Consider the following 20,415-nt stretch of genomic DNA (forward strand, 5'->3'; position numbering starts at 1 on the left):
TTTAGCTTGATTGTCTCGTCTCAAACCAGTTTGCAGCTCTAACCAGGTACTGAAGGTATAAACTATAATAAATAATTTTTATCACTATTATTAGCCATATATTATACATCTATTTGCCGACTGGATAACTCCACCTCAGTATAATGTATCTAAAACTAAATTTCCTCCCAAATCTCCAACTCCCATCTCCCTGCCTTTGGATTTCTTTCTCACTGCATTTTCCACAATGCTGTCAGAGCTATCATTCTAAAATGCAAATATAATAATATTACTTCTCTGCTCAAAGCCCATCAATGGCTCATCTTGAGTTTTAGGTTAACTTTCAAAGGTAGCAGTTTAGCAAACAGGGCCTTTCATGATCTGGCCCCTGACAGCCTTCTGTAACTCATCTGCTGTCCTTTTCTTCCCTTCCCTCCTCCTCTTACCCAAAGAACAAACATGCTCTTCGCTCTTTGATCCATCCAGATTGATTTAGTTTGGTTCCCTGGATGAATCCTCCTGTTTTACATTGCTGGGACTCAGCATGTACAGTTCCTGTGCCTCAAATATTCTCTGGTCCTTTTGTGTAATTAAAGATCTCTATCCCTCACGAGTCAACTCAGGCTTGTCTTTGAGGAGTCTGTGATCACACAGTCTTTGGAGATCTCCTCTGGCCTCTGGTAGAACCATGCTTCTGCGTCCTAGAACTTACTATCCTGGTCTGTTTACCCTACCAGATAATAAGTTCCTTAAGGGAATGAACTATGTCTTAGTCAACTTCCAATTACTGGCCTGGTAGAATATTTGGAACAGGGTGATTCTTCATTAAATATTTGGGAAATTTGTACATTTAGAAATGAACAAATGTACAATAGAGAAAACTTTTCTATTTTAGAAAGTTACATATGAAAATCTAAGGAAAACTGGTTTTGACAGTGTTTTGTGTCTGTGTACATATTATCATTGGGGAAGCTGGGTAAAGGGTATATGGGAACGCTTTGTACTATTTTTGCAGCATCCTGTGAGTCTTAAACTATTCAAAATATATTTTTTTAATCTAGAAAAGAACAAATCCATGTAGCAATTAATTTCCTATAAATTATTCAAAAATCAACATGCTTCTAAAAAATTAAAATCAGTTGTTCTATTTTCTCCTAAAGAAGAATGGGTGACATCTTCTGAGAATTTCTTAGGAAAACTTAGAAGGCATTTTGATTATTGCCTCCATCTCCTCCCCTCCCCCTGCCCATTTTTTGTCCAAAGACAGCCTATGATACAAAAAGACTTCTCTCCCTTTTCATCTGAGAATAAGAACCACATTTAAAAAGTATGTGAACTTGGGCTTCCCTGGTGGCGCAGTGGTTGAGAGTCCGCCTGCCGATGCAGGGGACACGGGTTCGTGCCCCGGTCCGGGAAGATCCCACATGCCGCGGAGCGGCTGGGCCCGTGAGCCATGGCCGCTGAGCCTGCGCGTCCGGAGCCTGTGCTCCACAAGGGAGAGGCCACAACAGTGAGAGGCCTGCGTACCGCAAAAAAAAAAAAAAAAAAAAAAAGTATGTGAACTCTAAACCCTGAACATCACAATGTGCTGTGCAAACAGTTGACAGCAGCATTAACTACGATGCTGTCTAGAGAAGGGGAGTATTTGCAGTTTTTCTATTTATCACCCAGTCATCTGGCCCAAGCACTACATCAGGGTCCCTGGTCAGACTTTACTCGGGGTTTATAAAGGTTTTATTGGGATAACAGAGGAGGTACCATGACTCTTTTAGGCTAGAAGCAGCAGGTCAGATTATATTCTTATATGGTAATAGGCTGAAGTTCATCATCACTGTCTGCTACAACAAATAGCATAGAATGGGTAGCTTAAACAGTAAACATTTCTTTCTCATAGTTCTGAGGCTGGGAAGTCCAAGATCAAGGTGCCTACAGATTCTATGTCTAGTGAAGGCCTGCTTCCTAGTTTGCAGATGGCTGCCTTCTTGCTGTAACCTCTCATGGTGGAGAGATATCATCTCTCTCATGTCTTCTTATAATGGCACTAATTCTATTCATGAGGACTCCACCCTCATAGCCTAGCCTAGTCTCCCCAGCGCTACCTTCAAATACCATTGCACTGAGGATTAGGACTTCAACATACGGATTTGGGAGGGACACAAATATTCAGTCCATAGCAGGCACCTTTCCTTTTCTTGTAATGACACATCAAGACTGTACAGAGAAAAACAATGCAGAGCAAAGCAGAAGGCAACCCTGAGAGTGGAAACTTGATGAGACTATTTAAGGGAAGCATACTCTTCCCTCTTCATGGAACATTTTACCCATCTTTACTGGCTAGGTACTAAAAGATATTTAGGTTATTAGCATCATCCCACAGGCTCCCGCTGGCCCCCACTCTGTGCATAGAGACTGGGTACACGCCCCTGCCACATGCTTCACCAGCACCAGGTACCTTCTCCTCTTATAGGATCTATGACACATATGAATGGTAGTTATTGTCTTGTCATTACACTCCTTGAGGCCAGGGACTACACACTGTATTGCTGATGCTCTCCAACACGTGAATAAATACCTGTTGAGAAAATGAAGTGTTGTGACTACAGGTGAGATTCGCGGGATCAGTCTCTTCTAAACCAACAGTTCTATCTGTGATCCTGAGTTTTCCTGTTGATTTTGTATTTCCCACTGAACTAAAGTAAACTATTTTTGTTGGCAATGTGAAATCCAAAGTGTGCATTAAACAAATCGAGTGTTTAGCTAAAACAAAATCAAACCCCAAATCATAATAACCTCAGGAGCCTTTGAAAATTCTGTATTCTTTCACAAGAAGGACACTTAGCTGCTGGCAATGTACAATGAGTTGCTAACCAATCTACTTCCCTGATGGCCTTGGACAATTACTAGGCATTTTTCCACCCAGGATGGTTCTGTTCTTCAATATGATGGATAACCTCTGGCACTTTTTGGAATCCATGATTTCCCAAGCTGAGCATAACCTGCATTGCTAGTATCTTCTTTATCTCCCTCCTGAAGAAGAAAGCTGCTTCTGTGATGTGCACCTACACAGAGCAGATGTTCCATTTGGCTTTACATAAACAAGCAATTCCCCCGAATCAAGACTTGTTCCTACCAGTACAGTTAATTAATCTGACAGTTAATCAACAAATGTTTATTGAAGAGCAGGCACTATTCCAAGCACTGAGAATACAGCAGTGAACAGCACAGAGAGCCCTGCCTTCAAGGAGCTCACACAAGTCAAGGAGTGTGATTGTACTGGTTGGTGATAAACATACAAATAAAATTATAATTTATGAAATGTATCTGAGGTGATAGAGAAAGGATTTCCTGCCTAAAGGAAATAACAGTTTTTGCTTTATTGAGTCACTGGTTCAGGGCCAGAGAAAGCACTAGTTGTAAGGACTGTTATTGGAAAGAATTTGTTGTAATTAGGTAAACCAAGTACTATTAACTCTGAGCTGCAGGGATATGGAAATAAAGAACCTTCTTCGAAACAGCATTGGCATCAATAGGATTTTGCCTGTGGGCCGCGATGGGATTTTGCCTGTGGGCCGCAATGAGATTTCACATAGAACTGTATTATTTGGCACAAGAGGAAGTTTCCTCTTTCCCGTTTGTCTCTAAGGAGCAATATGAGTCATTTAATGTATGTAATGAAGTAAAAACTTGACTAGTTGAAAGAAAATTAGAGCACATTTGTTTTTCTGTCAGCCTGACTCAAGTAAGTCATTAGTAGTCAATCCCATCATAGAACCAGAAACCCAACATGTGTGAGAATTTATCACAGAGCCAGAAGATAGAGCTGGGTGTTTATTGTCAAGTCACTGTACTTCCTGCTACCATCTGCACAATCTTTGACTTATCTGTGTGCCACCTGTACTATTACTTACACAATATTTTTCTTCATGTTGACTCATTCTTTGCCATAAAAAGCAAATTTGATGTCACCATGGACAGAAAACCAGTATAATTGCCAGAAATAGAACTCAGCCCTAAAAATCAATACAATAAATCAAGCAATACCATTATGTTCTAGCTAGATAATGCTGTCTGCTGAAGGCTCTGATTCTTGAGGTCTTCTCTCTTTTTGTTAAAAAAGAGAAATTGGCAACTGTGAGAGGGTTTTAGAGACATTCCAGCATAAGCATGAGCCATCTCCTTGAGACCACTAGAAGGAATGGCCTGAGCACTGAAAAGGGAATAACATTTCTCCCTCTGTGATCCAGTGTTATCATCATGTCAATGCATAAGCTAAAGTAATAATCTCTTCTAGGAATGGATGACTGTCTATGCTTTGGGAAACATTGGACTAGATGGGCTTGGGAGGACCTTCCAGCTCTGAAGTGGCACACACTCTGAGACACACCCTCTATAGGGGCAGGAGGACAGATGCCGTTTGAAGCCCACCAAGGGTCATCTAGTGCTTCCACTTCTCCCAGCCCTAGCCAAAATGTCACATCCCATTTTCTGTCTTCTACCTGCTGGAGACAAGTCAAATGACTTAGGCCTGGGGATCTCTCTTTAACAACACAGCAAAATAGAGGAAAGAAAACAAGGTAGATCAGTCACAGAACTAGGGGTCTGGGTGATCCAGGATGAATGGAGGAAAATCTTAGCTCCTCAGCTAAGTGTGGCACCCACATGTCACCTGACGACATCAGGGTATTTGGAAACGTCTCTTAGGGAGACGGTATGTTGAGTCTTGATAGAATGTTTCACTTTTCATGCAAATATTTGGAACCCTATAGACAGTGCCTCCCATCACCCTCTGCGCCACTCTACTCCCTGCCAGAATTATTTGTTGTCCTTCACACACTTTGAGTCCCATATTTAATTCACAGACACATAAAATTCTATTACAGGGCCAGAACAATCCCAGGATTTGCCCATTTGTGAAGAAAGAGAAAAACACTGAACAGGCATCAAATTCTTAACAAAGCTGAGGAGGAAAGTTAGGACTCTTCACCTTTGTTAAATGTATAGATTCTCAATCTTTGTTTTTGTTGACTGTCGCCCATCAGTCTAAGTAGTCTCCATTTTTGCTTTGCTCAAGCAAGGAATTAGTCATAATCTAAGTTAACATAAATTTTTAATGAGCCTTCTAATCTGTTTTAATTGTTTACGAAAGACCATTTCGTTCTGGATGCTCAAATGTTTTGGTTTGCCTAAATCTTTTCATTAAGACAATGCACAGAATTTCTTTGATTTCAGAAAGAGAACTCCCTCTTGTGGCAAGAGTAGTTTTTGCAGCCAATTCTAGAGCATCTGAGTTTCAGATGCTAAAGAGCTGTGTAAGATCTTAGAAACCCCTTCATTTTACAGATGAACTGAAACCCAAAGAGGACAAGTAGGTTATCAGTGTTTATATCTAGTTGGTGACTGAGCCGGATTCAGTACCCATGTCTCCTGTCTTCTGGTCAAGGGCTTTTTCTCTATATTTTAGTAATTAAAGAAATGCCCTCACTGGTGTGATTTCATTTTTCGAGGCTCTGCTTTCTGCTGCCTCTGAACAGAACTGATAGAGATGCTGTCCTCAGTCTGAACAGGCAGTGTCCTTCACATGAAAGCTGCTTCTTGGTGAGCTTTCCCTCTGGCACAATTAACCATTTCTCAATGCTGGGCTGCAAGCTACGTGCCTTACACCTGACAGCAGTTTGGCCCAGAAGACAGGAACTCTCTTCATCTCTTTGGGGACAGCCACCACCTATCATCACCTGGATGCTGCTTCCTGTCTAATTATCTTTCATAGGTTTTGGCTTATTGTGGCAATGGGTAGGGCCAAACACAGTACTGAGAAATATAGGACAACCTGGCTTCCTATAAGGAGTAAAAATTGTAAGTACTAGAAATATGATGGGACTCTCTAGAGCCTTGCTACTCAAAATGTGTTCTGTGGACCAGTAGCATCAATATCACCTGGAAGTCTTCCAGAAATACAGAACTGTGTTCTTAAAAAGCATAATCCGATTTAGTAGATCTAGGGGCTAAAATTCTGCATTTCTCACAAGCTCTCAGGTGACGTCAGTGCTGCTGGTTCGTAAACCACACATTGACAAGCAAGCATCTAAAGTAAATTAAGTTACCAAATTGCAAAACACAAGTCCCAGTTCTGTTTGTTCTGTAACTGGGTACGACTTGAAAGTTGCTTATCAAAGTGAAGACAGTCATAAGCCCTTGATCTTGTAAGCTTGTGAAGAGAGCTACCACTGACACAGCCTAATAAATTGTGCTCCAGTCCATGTCGAATTTAGTCACCAGTGAGTAGAAAGACATTCATTCTTGGATTGCCAAATACACTTCTTATCCTGCCCATGTATCTTATCTCTAAGTTTATCACAGAACCTCAAATCTACAAATTAGAGAGTTTCTGCTTAGAATAAGGCCCAAGTCCAGCAGATCTACACACTCAGCCTCTGCTATCTCCTATGAATAACTCAATGGGTTTCCATAAACCAAAAGATCTATTCCTAACAAACGTTCCCATTAAAAACATACATCAGTCTTTGCCTGTATTGACCATGAGCAAAAAAAAAAAAAAAAAAAAAAACAGGAAGTGAGGGCATTTGGAAAAAGAACAAAGCAGCATCAGAGAGCCTGGAGGGATGCCTACTGTGGGAAGAGGAAGCTGAACAGTCCAAAACATACCCAGATCACACGTTTCTGGTGACATCTGAAAAAAATAATACAGTTGTTCACGATTACTTTGACTGACTCGTAGCACATAGATAAATGTTTCTCACCGTTATATTTTGGATATATTAATTTTGGATCATAGCGTCGAGTTTCCCATCTATTATGACTAGTAAAAATGATGAGACTTTTGGAAAAGCAGCTCTAGTCCAGTTCTGAATTGATTTTATAAATAATCACTCTTAGCAAAGCAAATACCAAGACTTCATGTCCCTGCTTGATGCAGATGGGTAAGTATAAGGCTGAGCAGCATCCCAGTAAGCCTCCAATGCTATCTTGGTCGGACACCCTGGGAAATTGCCTCTGAATTGGAGATTTCCAGGGAGAGGGTTTCCTGGGAAGCACGACGCAGAACTCTACCTGTAAGGAAGCTGGGAAGGATTGGGATGCAGAGGTCTTTCCAGGAAGGATTGGGTAGAGGGAGAATTGATCTGCAACACTCAGCACATCCCACAGGGAGCTCTGAAGTAGGGATGATCTTCAGAGATGTCCCAGGTTGAAGCTAGGGGACCATGCTTTTTTTTTTTTTTACCTGTGCAGTCATTGGATAGGGACTGCTCCTGGGGAGGGGTGCAAGTTTGGATGAGGCGCTTCCTTGGGTTGAGGCAATTCGCAGGTGGGAATCAGGTATGAAGAGAGCCTACAGCAGCCAACAGTCTTAGAAAGGACACTCAGGGACCTAGAGCCTTTGTCTTGAAAGAGTGGAGGGGAAATATCTGGGTATCACACCATAGCAGCCACTTCAGTGACCAATTGCAAAATTTCCTTTTCTTACTCCTCCATACCATTTATGTCCTGGGGCTGCTGTCTTTTAGCTTTGAGGGTATTTGTCTGACAAACTAGAATCATCTGGTGCAACTTTTAAGAATGTCAGTACCCAATTCCTACTCTAATTGAATTGATTTCAATGTGTAGCCAGGGCTGATACCTCTATATCTAATAGATCAGACCGTTATTCTTTTTTTTTGCGGTACACAGGCCTCTCACTGCTGTGGCCTCTCCCGTTGTGGAGCACAGGCTCTGGACACGCAGGCTCAGCGGCCATGGCTCACGGGCCCAGCCGCTCCACGGCATGTGGGATCCTCCCGGACTGGGACATGAACCCGTGTCCCCTACATCGGCAGGCGGACTCTCAACCACTGTGCCACCAGGGAAGCCCCAGACCATTATTCTTAAATCTGAAGGGTGATAATGCCCCTTACCATGTACATGCAGCATCTCAGGATTACATTTGGCTGGCATGGGGCAAAGCTGTGAGTTGAGAATTCCAGCCACCACTGCTCCAAAGGGATTAATTAGAGATGTCAAGCACATTTAAGCGAATGAAATGGCCAACGTAAACACATACACCACCACCTCAGTCATGGTGCCACCTCCCAAGACTTTGTGGATGGGTTTTATTGGCTAGATTTTAAATGTTTGAAGCTTATAGTTTGTTTCTTTTTCTTTCTCTAGCTCATAGTTTGTTTCTCTTTCTTCTTATTTTTGGTTCAATGTCTGCCTTTGGGTCCCTGTATAAAGGAGACTTTTATCCACCTAGCTCTTGTAGTCCCACCAGTTTGTGCCAAAGTACAGTGGTAGTTGCCTTTCAGAGCAGAACAAACTATTCATGAGCCTCATTCAAATCATATCCCCTGAAACATAATAGTCAAGTGCTGTAAAATCAAAAATTCCACCAATTATGCCCTTCTCTAAGATACTGGCATTGTAAAGTCACTCTTCTCAGGATGTGCTTTTATGTGTTGTGTCTTGTGGTTTTGTGTGTGTATAAATTTATTGTGTGCTATGAGAATTTTCAAATATAGAAATGGAAATTTTCCAATAGAAATTTAGAGAGAATGGCATATTTGATTCCTCCTTATTTATCACCTAGCTTCAACAGTTATCAATAGTACGGCCAATTTTTTTCATCAATACCTATCATTTCTGCCATCACCCCTTCTCCCCCCACCCCCCAAAAACACCTGGATTGTTTTTAGGCATATCCCAGCTATATCCTGCCATTCACAAATACTTCAGAAGAGACATGCTCTTTAATCCCTGTCAATATTACTAATTTATCAGCATGTATCCTGGAACTGATGTGAGCCATACGTCTAGATCAGAAATGGAAGACTGGAATTATTCATTTGACAGACAGATATTGGGTATCTAATACATGCTTGTTACTTAGAATTGAAAATAGAATTGGAAATGGTATTTGCCTTCAGGAGTTTTAAGTTCTTGGTGTGTGATGTATATGTAGGGGTGTGTGTGTGTGTGTGTGTGTGTGTGTAGGTAGGTAGGTAGGTAGGAAGGAAGGTAGGTATTTGGAGGGGGAGGAAGGACAAGAAACACATGAAGTTGGCTACAATGCAGTTTGTGATTGTTGTGGGCAAGAGAGGTGCAAGATTTGGGAAAGGCTCTTTGCCAATTTCTTGAGTGAATTTTTGAAGATTCATCACCAAATGATGATGTGGAGGTTGAAGGATGTTCCAGGCAGTGGGAAGAACCGTATGAAACTCCTCACCTCTGCAGTATAAGTGCCTATCTGCCCATCGTTGAAATTGCTCTATCCAATCAGCTTTCCCATGGAGGCCATTTAGCATCACTCGGACACTTGGTCACAGTCACATTCTTATTCTAGACAGAACTTCCAAAATGAATGTAGTCACAGAGGGCAGGTCTACTCATCTATGACCTCTTTGACAGCCTGTACCAGCATTTTTACCTTGGATCTCCTAGCCCACCTAGAAAACTTAGGTATAGCATAGAGGTGATATATGTGGATCTGGGTGAATCAGAAGGCATCATCTACAGAGGGTGACTCAGTACTGTGATCTCTGTGTGTTATCCATGGGTCTTTTGGATTTGAGTATTTGCAGTGTAACTGCAAATGATAGCTGGTATGCTAACAAAATCAACGAAATAGACTCTCTGAAGGTTGAACTGTTCTTTTCTCACATGTGCTCCATTGAAAAACTGTTAAAATATTTGCAGGGAGAAATTGAAATACCACTTGATGGTATTCAGATGTATTTTGGTATACGTATTTCATAGACTATTTATGATATTCACTGCTAGTTCTTATTAAGAAACTACTACGTGAAGTCACATATTAAATCCCTTTTCATAAATTATTTTATATCTTCACTACAGATTTATGAAGTAGGTCCTAGAATTATACCCATTTTACAGATAAAGATAGAAACAGAAAAGTTTTAAGGAATTTTCCCAAGGTCATACAAGTGATAAATCTGGTGTTTAAACCCAGGTCGCCTGCAGTGTTGACACCACACAGCATAGCTTCTTTATAGTTTTTGATATTTTATGACTTCCATGTAGAATCAGGCTATGTCGTAGGTCATTTTGAGACTGCAAAGCTTGCTCTGTGAAAATCATTGAACCAAGAAGATGTGCCTCTATACAGATGTCACTACAGTTATCTGTAATATACTCCCCCCAAATTGGAAATGACCTATATTGTCCACAATAGAATAATGGTTATGTATGTGTGTATATACAATGTGTGTGTGTGTGTGTGTTTGTAGTATATCTGTATGATAACTCTCTTGCAGCCATGAAAAGACATATTTAAAAAATAACTGGGGAAATAGAATATATTTGAAATATATAAGTGAAAATAAATGAAAATGAAATATTAGGAGAAAAACTGCATATGTGTATGTGTGTACATTATACATATACACATATATATAATTTGCCTAATGTATAATATGAGAGAGAGAGCGAGAGAGAGAGTAGATTAAAAAGAAAGCCCAGATAGTGATTAGAGGTTAGAGGTGTTTGGGAAAGTTATGAAATATTTTTATTTTTTAGGTTTTTTTCTGCAGTAAACTTATACTCATCCAATCAAAAAAGGACATTTTGAAAAAAAGTTAATCTATCTCAAACTTTGAGGAAATTAAACTTTTGGTTGAAGAATGTGTCTTAACTGTAAGCTAACCATGCATTTTTACAAACTGAACTTGGTTCCAGTGCTACTGCTATTCCATCTTATTTTTATGTTGGGAGAAAGATTCAAAGAGAACTATAGTTAAATGCTGTGATAAGCATTTCTAGTCTTGTTTTTATCTTGACCCATTTCTAAATGTTTTTTACAGAATAGAGTGACCTACCTTTACTTACATCGCCTTCCTTCAAGCTCCTGAAGGTCTTTTCTTCATTGGTATTTATCTGACACAGTAAGCAAAATGGTCATTTAGTCCATATTTACAAGAGGATACACTAAGGAAAAAGAGTTTGCTAAATATTCTGTACTAAATAATCTGCTGCAGTGAGGTGTTAACACAGTTTTCTTCAATTTTTACATGGAGTCATACTTCTTTCATGCATACTGCATCCTCAAAATTGTCTTTTCTTTAAATAATGCAGTGAAGAAATTAAATAATTAAAATTGCAGACAAGATGTATTAAAGACTTTAAGCAGAAAAGGAGGGAAGAGTGAAAGGAAAGAAATGAACATTTTTAAAGAAAATACTTAAAACCCTTAATGCATCTGCTATCTAAAGAGAAAACCTGCATGAATGAGACCTGAAGGGAGAGGGGAAATGGCCGTTCTTTCTTTGTTAGAACAGGAAATTGGTGATTTTTGTTGATTGTTTCACTTGAGTAAGGCCTTTGGTGTTATTGATTAGATTGCAGAGCTTCAAGTAAATTTTAAATTACTTTATAGACCCATCAAGCATCCTTCAGGTTGCTTGAACTTATTGGAGACAAACCTCTGGGCTCTGGTTACTGGAGCAGCCAAAAGCTGCATTTGGGGAATCCTGTTGGCAGACTGGCAGCCTTTACAGGGAAGGTTAATGGTATTCCACTTTCCTGCCTTGGCCTTGTTGGAGACTAGGAGATTATTTTGAATGGATTTTAAATGTCTCAGAGAACAGAGCACTTTCCCCTAATCCAATCAAGGGCTCAAATCCTCATACTTTGCTCAGAAATTGACTTTTAATCTTAAGGGGAAACAGAGAGTCATAAAGATTCTCATTGATTGAAGAGGAATTCCTTGTGAGTTAGAGAACTTTGGTTAAAATTATAAAAAAAAAAAAATTCTTAAAATCTTAACCTCCCTGAGATCTGGCACTGAAAAGTATACCAAATATGAAAATCGTATGATATTTTCATTCTATTCAAACTCAACCCCCAACCTATCTTTTAAAATTTATCTCGAGCTCTGTTTTCTCCATGAAATTGCCTGGACCACTCCAGCAGTATCTTCACCCCCTCACCTTCTTTCTTAGTGTCAGCACTTAGCATTGACAATTAGATAAATTAAATAATAATATAACAATTCAAGTGTTTCAACAAATGGCTTAAAGCTTTATGAAACTGTGACTTCTATATTAGTCATTGAACATAGCACTTAGTCCAGGGTTAATAAATCGAAATTCAACTGAGTACATTTTAAAGATCTTGTTGGCTTTATTCAACAATTCATGAATTAGGAAGCATCCAATGTAGCAGATTAAAAGGAGCTCTGAGGAGCTGTACAAAATGAAAGACATTTATAGGCAGAAAGAAGCAAGAACAAGGAAGTTATACTAGACAGGAAAAAGCAGATTGGTTCTTGCAAGGTTACTTTCTCTATAGGGGATGGCAGGGGTTTATCAGGAGATTGCCTAACTGCTGCTCAGGTGATTCCTGATTGGCTGCTTTAAGAGTCCATTTCTGGGAGAGTCAAAACTGTAATTAAGTGAAGTCTCAGTTTGTTGATGTGGGTCTTAGCATAAGCAACTCCATTTTGGGCCTGTTTTCTTTAATACTAGTATCGACTGACTGAAGGATGGATGGATGGATGCAGCAATACTGGTAGTCAGAGAAATAGATTTGGGGAATGCTATCAGAGTTGAGATAAGAGCTGATTCATTCACCATATTTACTGACCCACTTCTCTTGTTTAAATTACATACCTGGTCCCTCTAAAGTTTGAGGCTGCAAAGCATTCTCTAATTTTTGGAGCATGAGAGACCCAAAAGATGTAAATTCATCTAAGGAAAAAATCTACAACACACACAGCCTTTATTCACGAAGATACTCTCTGCAGTGTTATTTACAACAATGAAAAATTGGAAACAATTTAAATGTCCTAGTAGAGTTTAGTAAATTATGATACATCAACCCAATGGAGTATGATCATTAAAATGATAATTACAAAGACCACAGAGACATATTTATAGTATACATTATATAAAAAATGCAGAATATAAAAGTGTATATGTGTTGTGTTTATAACTTAGTAAAGATATAGTTGATTTCATACCAATACTAGGAGAGAGTACATAAATATGAAAGTAGCTATGTTTCAGCAGTGGAAATATTATTATATATTTCCTTTTTTCAAATTGTTTGAAATATTTTCTCATTTATTATAATTTATGAAGATCAGGGTGATGAAGGACAACATGTGATGAATAGACAAATCGATAGGAAACTTGGAACAAGGGAGGTACAGGAAGAAAAATGGGGATAATAGGGTAAAGGAATTAAATTTGCTATAAAGGGAAGGAGATTCAGTTGATGCTGCCTCACCTGTGATGAATCTTACTTGTGGCATCTGTTACTTACCCATATACTTTTGTGTGAACCTTTTTCTGTTGTTCTCAAAGTTCTACTGATTATTATGCAGGGCATGTGTGTGTTGGGAGAACACAGTTTTAAAAATTGCTCTATCGGGCTTTCCTGGTGGCGCAGTGGTTGAGAGTCCGCCTGCTGATGCAGGGGACACGAGTTCGTGCCCCAGTCTGGGAAGATCCCACATGCTGCGGAGCGGCTAGGCCCATGAGCCATGGCCGCTGAGCCTGCGCGTCCGGAGCCTGTGCTCCACAACGGGAGAGGCCACAACAGTGAGAGGCCCGCGTACCACACACACACAAAAAAATAAATAAATAAAAATAGCTCTATCAAGGTATAATTGATATAAGGAAAAGGTCCAATTTTAAAAATGCACCTTTGGCCATCAAGTAAGAACAGCTCTGATAATTGGGTCGCCTATAAAATAAGCATGTAACTGAGAACCTTAAAACCATTCTTTATGAGGGTGTCCATTATAATGAATTCCAACAAGACTTCACAATTGCTTCTCCTAAAACTAGTGGAGTTTCATCCTATGGGCACATTGCAATTAATCACATCCATAGTTTGCAGAACTTGGAAACTTAGCAAATGAAAAGAAAACCTCTGAATTCAGTCAGAAAGGAGAAAAAGCATTTAGACACAATGAATCCCACGTCTGCTTTCTTCCTAGAAACTTTTGGAGTGGTGTTGATTTGGATATCCATCTGGGGACAGAGCTGAGAAATGACTGGACTTTGAGGTGAAGAAAGATGAGGGGAGAGGTGACTGCTACTTGATGACAGACTCAGGAACCCCTGAAGGAAGGCCCTTAGCTGTGAATTCTCCAGTCTCTCCTCAGCTACAGCACAAAAACTTTCCACAATGAGTGACTGGTAAAGGCACAGGAATAGGACAGAAGTATATATTTTAGGGGCTTATCTTTGTAGAGACTTCGTTGTAACTCTGGGATAGTGGAATTAGCACAAGTACAGGATTCAGAAAACCTGACTTCCAGGCCAAGTCCCATCACTCCGTAGCTGTGTGCAGCTGCAAACATCATTTCAGCACCCTCTTTCCATATCTGTAAAGTGACTGTGATGGCTGTGACAGTGTTAAAATAATGACGATGTCTCCACTTATTTGGTGTGTCACTCTGAGGAGTAAATATTATAATAACCTGAAAGTACCTTGAAAAGTCTAAAGAAATGCTCTGTCAATGCTCTATCAATAATAATCCTCAAGAGTACTCGGGGTTATTATTTGTCCAATCAGTGTGACAGGGCTGACTTTCACCCTGGCTATAGAGGTTTGCCAATTTCCTCTTTTCCTTTGATCCTGTTGCTTTCAGGGAATTTTACTTTGAATTTGTAGAACGGAAAAGGCCTGTTACTGCCTAGACTCCATTTGGCAGAGAGTTTATCATTAAGCATACAGAAGGCATGACTAACACAGGAGAAATTGCAGCATTCCAGGTCCAATGTAAGTCAAAGGGCTATTGGATAATAGAATATTGATTAGATCATTTGTTTCAGAGTCATTAGTTTCCACACATAACTGAACCACTTCTGGAACTTCACACCTCTCAAATCATGAGACTCCATCTGCTAAACCCAGAGCTCACCCCCAAACAACACAGTTGGGTAGAAAAAGTATTTTCCAAAGTGTCCAGATTATTAAATGCAAAATCGATTCCATGTGCATCCAATTCTTTCATCTAGTCAGTGGTGTGGCCTTGAATATTTCCCTGACCTTTAGGTGATCAGCTTTTTGCCTGTAAGTTTTTCATCTAACATCTAACACCCAGCTCCTTTGAGCCTAGAAATCTTTTTTTTAAAATTAATTAATTAATTAATTTTTGGCTGCGTTGGGTCTTCATTGCTGCGCACAGGCTTTTCTCTGGTTGTGGGGCGGGGTGGGGGGCTACCCTTCATTGTGGTGTGCGGGCTTCTCACTGCGGTGGCTTCTCTTGTTGCGGAGCACAGGCACTAGGCACACGGGCTTCAGTAGTTGTGGCATACGGGCTCTAGCGCGCAGGCTCAGTAGTTGTAGTGCATGGGCTTAGTTGCTCTGTGGCATGTGGGATCTTCCCGGACCAGGGCTTGAACCCATGTCCCCTGCCCTGGCAGGCGGATTCTTAACCACTGCGCCACCAGGGAAGTCTGAGCCTAGAAATCTTAACTTCCACCATCCCTTAAGATTTTTTTGTTCCTAGTAATGCTTAGCCCAGTTTTATAGAATGTCACTAAGTTTTGCATTGCTGACATTTTCTGCAAAATCTTTTCATTTTTCATTTCGCTGCCAAAATGTCAACATGCAAATATCCTGTGAATTTGCCAGCTTGTATCTGTATGGACACACGCACAGTATGTATGACAAAGACTAGCATAAGAAAGGATTAATGATACCAAATATATTGCCTGTTCTTTCGTACAGGATTCAATCTATGCTCACCTCTCATGGTTCAATATGCTGCCAGATCTCAAAACAATACTCTAATTATTTTTTAAATAAATGAACAGCAGTACTAGAGAAATGTCTTCCTCACCCAAACTCTAATTATGATGCACAGTATTTTCATAAAACCTGGTCTCATCTTCACTCACAGAAGGCAATATTTAGCATTTATACAGCCTATTTATATTATAGTCTTATTTAGTCCATCTATGAATCAAGTTTCCCTGCTCATATTTGGAGAAAATTGAAGAGAGAAACCTGCCTCAGGGTCTCCAGTGATTTAGTGGACTCAATTCTTGATACTCTGGGGGAGCCAACTAAGTCATAGGACTTAAAAGTGTAGCACTGCCAGAATCCAAATCATAGTTTTTTTTTTAATGCAGGATCTGGTTTTGAGCCGTCGCAGGAAACTTGTAAATAAAAAGCCAGGGAAATCTTACACTTTTTTAACATTGGAAAGCCCTGAAGAGGCGTCCTGTTGAATTGTATTTCCACTGCCTTTAGACAAATAAAATTTTATCAATGAATTATTTGTAAGTATGGGATAACCTTTTTGAAAATAGAACTTTGCCGCTGTTCTATACAGAACAGTAAAGAATAGTAGATACTCACTGGTATGAAGTATAAGCTGAACTCCTTTCTTTCCAGGCAAGCTACTGCAATGAGGTTCAGCTCTAGAGTATCTTACTGATAAATACCTTTATTTACCATGCATCTAAAGGTCAAGGGTGACAAAAAATGTCCTTTTTTCATGCATTCCTAAAATCTGAGGTAGGTTTAGAGAAGGCTGATAGGGAGCAGAAGCTTTACAATTGTTGCGTAGTAACTACATCCAGAATACACCATGGGAAGAATGAAGTTATGTCATGCACATGACATAATGATGAATGATCTAGGTATACAGTTTCTGGAAATGCTGAAATGTAGTAAGTGTAAAGGATGTACTCATATAAGGTATTTGCGAAATAATTTTGTCATAATTTATCTCGCTTCAGATAAACAAGTAAAAAGTCATAGCAGATATGTTTTTAATTCCAGTATATCATTTGGCATTATCGAATTAGAGCTACACAGCCTGAACTCAAAAAATGTTTTAATTCCAAGGGTCCATTCAACTTAATCCAAGCAAGATCATTTGAGTCAGTAGTTATTAAACCCCTGATTCTCTGAGAGGTTTAAGAGTAAAAGAGCTAATAAAACATCTTGGAGAAAAGGGTCCAGAGGCATTACAAAAAGAGCAAGTCTTGACTCTTGGGGGAGGGCTGCTGCCATTGTCATAGGATTCATTCCTTTTGGTGGGTAAAGTTCCAAGACCCAAGCCTATTGCTTTGATTTTTTTTTCCCACCCCTCTCAACCTGCTTTCCCCTGAATTAGAGTCTAATTTAGGGAGAGGGGAACATCACATCCATCCACCATATCCATCCTGATTGGTATACTGCTCTGGGATGAGGGATAGAAGCTAGAAGGTGACAGAGTTGGTGTCACTTCTTTCATATGTATATCTGAAGGAAGTCACCCACAACCTTTACACTTTGCTTCCAACTGGAAAGCTTTCTGAGACCCTGCTTGTCTTTTTAGGATTTAAATGTCCACAGGTGAGGGCCAATTATGCCAATCTTAGACAACTTCAAGCAGGTCGAAGAAGGAGCAAAAGCTTCCTGAAATCTGCAAGATGTTAGTCACCTATTAGTGTCCCATTATTTAAATATTATACAAAAAGGTAATATCAAGCCCTGAATTAACTTTTTTCCTGGGCTCATATGTGTCATGGGTCATATTTTTAGATGGTGGTAGTTAAACATCTAAAGAATCTGAAATGTTAAGTCAGGTGTCCATTCTCCTGATTGAATTTATTAACCCAAGTTTGCAAATTAGATTAATGTTAATCCTAGGTTCATAGCACACTATTATCTTTGGTCCATGTATCCCTTTCTTCGTTTTTTTTTTGGTTTTTTCTAAAAAATCAACTTTATTGATGTATAATTTATGTAAAAATAAATGCATTCATTTTATAATTTGACAAGTTTTGACAAATATAACCACCACTACAATCAAGATATAGATTACTTTCTTTGCCTTAAATGTATTCTCTTGCAGTTAATCCCCAGAACGGTCAATCATTGATCTACTTTCTTTCTGTATAGTTCCTTCCTTCATTTTATTTCTATTATTCATCCATTTCTTTTCTTTTTTTTTTTTTTTTTTTCAGTACGCGGGCCTCTCATTGCTGTGGCCTCTCCCGCTGCAGAGCACAGGCTCCGGACGCGCAGGCTCAGCGGCCATGGCCCACGGGCCAGCCGCTCCGCGGCATGTGGGATCCTCCCAGACCGGGGCACGAACCCGCGTCCCCCACATCTACTGCGCCACCAGGGAAGCCCTATTCATCCATTTCTTAACTTATTTTTTCCATGATAGGATTAATGTCTTCCAAATTAGTTTTTTTTTAAAAACATGAAAGCCAATGTAAATTTTTTTTTAACTTTATGTTGGAGTATAGTTGATTTACAATGTTGTATTAGTTTCAGGTGTACAGCAAAGTGGTTTAGTTATACATATTCATATATGTATTCTTTTTCAGATTCTTTTCCCATATAGGTTATTACAGAGTATTGGCCTCCATTTTCTTTTCTATTAAATGAAGTTAGAGTCTATGATACCTAAGGTCTCTTTCAGCTCTGATGTTCTGTGAATGAGATTAAGGCCTGAAATGTGTTTGGCTCAGTGCCTGGCATAGAACTAGTTCTTAATGAACAGTAGTAATAACTACCATTTATTATTATTATCATTATTACATTTGACAAATTTCCACTGCCGATTCTGAATTTGATATACTAGAAAAGTGATTAGAATCCCCATAAATTTACTGACTCCCCTACTGGGCAGTGAAGTTTCTAGGGGCAGTTTTCCCCCTTGGCAGCTCCAAACTTTCCATTACCAATTTATTGTTGATTCACAGAACCTCAGGTTGGAAGAGATCTTAAAGGTCATTTCCCAACAAAGGATGTAGCAGAGGAAGAAATGAGGTGTCTCAGAAGGCAAACTCTTCCCAGAATAATTCCCATTTGCCGAGTTTCAATATGAGTCCTATGGAGTTCTTATTCACTTCTTGTACTAAACTGCCTGGATTTCTGTTCATCTCATTTCACTGGATTTTTCTGTTAGAGCTGTGAGGGACCTTGGCAGAGAGGCCAAACACTAGTGGGGCCTCATTATCAAGTAATATGTTGCTAAGTATAAGGCAGAGGAAAACTTAAAACTGCCTAGTTTCCTGCCATATGGCATGTTACAGAGGGAGAGAGGAGGGTCAAATCGTGGGTGCTACACTTAGCATACAAAAAGGAAGCATTTGGGGGAGACTTAGATTTTAGCTTTTCAGCTTCTTTCCCAATGTTAGTGATGGCTGTGCACTAATCATTACTATTCCGTCAGTTCCTTGTTCTTTTGGCTACTGAGGCATTGATAATAGGGCTGAGTGTGATAACCAACAAAGCTGAAGGTCATGAAAGAAGGTTTGTTTTTTGGGTTTTTTTTTGTTTTTTTTTTTTGCTTCAGCTATTGATCCTTATTTGGAAGCTTCATTCTGGCCAACTGGCTCTAATCAAGGAAACTAATGAGTTCATTAAGGTAGATCTCAAAGCAGGAAGCAGGGTGTGCTTGTGCACCAGTGGGAGTAGTATTATTTAGGTTTAAGAATCCCACTCTTTGAGAAAACACACATAATTGAAGTGGAAGAGAACCGTGAAAGCGATGGACAACAAGATGAATGAATCCTAGGTTCTACATTCATATGTTTGATTTGACAGATGAATGGGGGCTCCAAATCTTTTTTATTTTTTTGAACAGAGCTAGGTTTTTCCCTTCTGAATAAGTATTCATCCAAATGGAAGAATACACCCTTTGAGTAAGCTAAATGCTGGCCCAGGGATTGGTTTACAAAGCAGAAAAGTGGTTTGCCCATTTCCTACCTGACTTTCCAGTTCTCTCTCATGCTTGATGCAGTGTATGCTGTGTGTGTGTTACAAGCAGGGCATGCTCACAGAAGGCAAGAATGTTAGTGGAAAGAAAAAGAGAGAGACACTGTGGAGAAAAAATATCAATGGGTAATTTGCCACTCTTAGGAAACAACCTCCAGGCCTCAGGAGACCTGGTGTGGTGGTGCCCCTTCATTTCATTCAGAAGTCGAAGCCCAGAGGCAACATAGCTTTCAAAGAGAAACATTTTTGTGCTGCCTTTGCTGTCCTAAACAATAATGGCCCCAGAGTCACAGAGAAACCCACAGGCCATGATGCAAACTCGACTCATGAAGTAGTTTGTGTAGTCCTCACAGTGGCCACCCTCCTGTGGATCATCAGCAGACAGGCTCTCCCTCCAATCTGACAGCAAATGCCTTCAATTCTTCAATACGGCTGACTGGCGTATATTGAGAATTGGATCTTGGCAGAGGTCCTCCCATCCCATGTGAAATCCATCAGCTTCTAGAGGAATAATCCAGTGTCCCTGTGAATAGATGCAGGTAGTCTGGGTGGTAATCAACAGTGACCTAATAGGTTGTAAACTTTCTAGGCTCCAGGTTGAAGAGGGAATGTGCAAAGGGACTAGCCAGTAGCAAGGCTGTACCAAAACTCTAAAGCCCAAAGCATAAGCATAGTACTTATGCTTTAATATCTACAAATAACAACAATAGCAATAAACCACATTTAGAGTTATTCAGAGAGTCTGAA

Source organism: Hyperoodon ampullatus, assembly GCF_949752795.1.
Source record: "Hyperoodon ampullatus genome assembly, chromosome: 6".
Lineage (NCBI taxonomy): Eukaryota > Metazoa > Chordata > Mammalia > Artiodactyla > Ziphiidae > Hyperoodon > Hyperoodon ampullatus.